At 38.4% G+C, this 2985-nt stretch overlaps 1 pseudogene; it reads left to right on the top strand.

Annotated features, from left to right (window-relative positions):
• The first annotated feature begins 490 nt into the window (after positions 1–490).
• Positions 491–958, top strand: LOC110290635 (annotated as a pseudogene).
• The last annotated feature ends 2027 nt before the right edge of the window (positions 959–2985 follow it).

Genomic DNA, 2985 nt, shown 5'->3' with positions numbered 1-2985 from the left:
GGATGCTACATGAGGAGAAAATAATCAGTCTCATCCAGCTCTGAACCTTTGCCCTACAAGAGCAACCTCCCTGCAAAATATACCGATATAATCGTGGCACCAATGTTATGGAATAATTATCAGTTTCTTGACTGGATTTAAGACCTTCTCCAAGAGATGGAATATATACCTGACACTATTCAAGTGGCCAAGAACATGACTAGATATAGGTCAGGGGGGAAAACCTACCACTATTATTCTGCTAAGGATGCATAGCAATAAAATTAGTCCTAATGACATATTGATATACTCATAGATCAGTGTTCAGGCCTCATGAAAGAAGTTTCTTCTTGCAGTAGAGAACCACAGACCCACATCAGGGCAATGTGTAGAGAATAAAAGAGTTTAGAGTTCTGGATCACTGTTGATAGTCTCAATCTGGGGCAGTAACTTCTTTACCCTTTCCTGTAACTTAAAGGTTGCACTGACTTCTTGTGCTTGAGATTTGGAGATGAGTTCCCAGAAAGGAAACATGACTCGATCCTGGCCTCAGACACACCAGAATACGTTCACCTTCAAAAATGACAAGTTTGATAAGAGTGTTCAGACCAAGAAAATTAATGCAAAACGTCATGACAGAGTATGTCAATGCTGCAAAGAAGTTCTTGAATGGCGTGTAAAATACAGCAAACACAAGCCACTGTTAAAGCCTAAGAAATGTGTTAATGTTTACAAAAGACAGTATAGAACTCTTACCACATAATGTGTAGACCATGTGCCTGTGAACTCGAAGTTTGTGCAAAATGTAGAAAGAAAGAAGAGATCATTATTCCATTTAATAAAGAACCAGAAACTTAAGAAAAATACTGAAAATGAAGGTTCTAACAATAGAAGAAGCTGCAGACAAAAGGAAGACAGTGATAAGGACTTAGATGCTGAATCTGACTCTGATGGCAAGGATGGGGAGACTCAGGCCTGACAGCACTGAGTCAGTTGCAGAGGGAGTCAGAAAAGGATATGTCAATAGGCAGAACTAGCTCATGAGCAATGTCAGTTATTTATAACATTTGAGTAACAGAATCTTAAAGGTGTTCACAATAACACTTAAGCTGTATATACAGAATATGTGTGGGCACTCCATGGCATGTTGTATAAAACCTATAAAAATTGTTTAGAAAAACATTATCTAATATCAAATTATTCAGTGTTAGGAATTGGTGATTGTATCAGAACTATCTCATGAAAAACTAAGATGACTAGCTCAGTATACATTTCCGTAACCTGACCTTGGGTATGTGACTTCTTTAGCAAAAGCCCCCTTAAGTCATACAAGGCAAAACAGTTTATTTTTACACACACACATACAATCATGTGTGCTACATCCACTCCAGTAGTGACTATTGCCACAGGCCCCGAAAACCTGGGCGCAGTCCCGAGGCGAAAAGTTCACAGAAACTTAGTCTCCTGGAACCGTGGCATCCTGTATAAAGAATGCTCCAATGTCCTTGCTTTAGTTGGTAAACAGATCTGTGTGCTTTCCCTTAATATTGCTTTATTACAAGTGCTCCTAAGGATTGATATTTTGACATATAGCTAAGTTAGTTTCTAGGCAGTCCTTGATCCAACCTTGGGCATGAATAGCTAAATCACTGTCCTACACAGGAATTTACCATTATCTAGGAAGAAGGAAGTTTGTGACCTAAAGAGGAACCAGTGTAGATACTTAGAACTATAGGTAGCTGAGTTACACCCATACACAAACAAGTATTTACAGTGGCCTAGGGGGGAGGTGGACTATACAATAGACTAGAGTAGGATCTATGGCAAGGGCAGGAAGCCCTTGCCCCTGGCTTCTAAGATTAAGTGGACCTTAGGTGGAGCTGTTTTTGATCCCAGTTGTTAACATTGAGTTTTACCCAAGTTGGTTCCTCCCAGTTCTTCCATATTTGTATTCCTTTGTTTTGTGTAAGAATCCAGTAACCTCTTTGGACCTTGATGGTGTGTCACCCAACTTCCCTATTTTCTTCTGTATAAAAAGTTTGATGCTCGATTTGACAAATTACATTCAGATCCACACTCCCTTGTGTCGGGTCTGTTTGTCAATTCCAGCCGATGCCTTGCCCACCTGCTCCAGAGATTCGTTCCATGCAGACAAGGGACCCAGAGGTTCTGCGGAACATGTGCAAAGATTTTCCTTCAAAAATGTTTTTATATACTTCATTCCATTTTTTAACTTTTTCCTAATTTGTAAACTTATACTTAGAAAAAAATGTGTAGACTGTATAGTTACTATTCTAGAAAGGAATACAATATTCATACTGGAGTGGCGATAACTTGCAGTATCAGAAGCTCCTGTGATGTTCTCCCTTATAAGCTTATCCTTTCCAGAATTCCATCATCCTGATTTATCACTTTATTGTCAGGGTTTTTACCTGTAAACAGTGTAAGTTAGTGTTATGTGATTATTGAAATCTGTGTCCTTGTGTTTAAAACACCAAAGCTACAGAATAGTGGCCAGGTGGTACAATGGACTTTTACTCTAGCTAGATTCACAATTTTAATAGTTTGCTATGTTTTCTGTGTGTCTTAATCTCTATGAATGTATATATGATGCACATGTGCATGTAAATATGCATCTATATATTGGCTGAGTCATTGAAATAAATGGGAAATTGTGAAAAAAAAAGTTTAGAGCATTCAGCCTTAAATGGGGTGTCTTTATTAAACTCTACCCTCAGGGACTAAATAATTGTACAGAAGAGAAGGCAAAATGACTGTAAAAGCCAGAGCCAGTGGAAAACACCAAGGAAACAATATCTTCTAGACTCAATAGAACTGATGCACATATGAATTCACAGAGTCTTTGAACCAATGCACAAGGCCTGTATAGGTTCTAGCCAGACAGTGTTCCAGCATGGTGAAGGGAAAGTGGATACACAAAGTCCCAACCCTAACCAAAATGCTACTTCATATATATATGTGTGTGTATATATATATATATATATA

Source organism: Mus caroli, chromosome 3 (genome assembly GCF_900094665.2).
Source record: "Mus caroli chromosome 3, CAROLI_EIJ_v1.1, whole genome shotgun sequence".
Taxonomy (NCBI): Eukaryota; Metazoa; Chordata; class Mammalia; order Rodentia; family Muridae; genus Mus; species Mus caroli.
The sequence above is the reverse complement of the archived record's forward strand: the minus strand, read 5'-3'. Positions and strand labels throughout refer to the sequence as shown.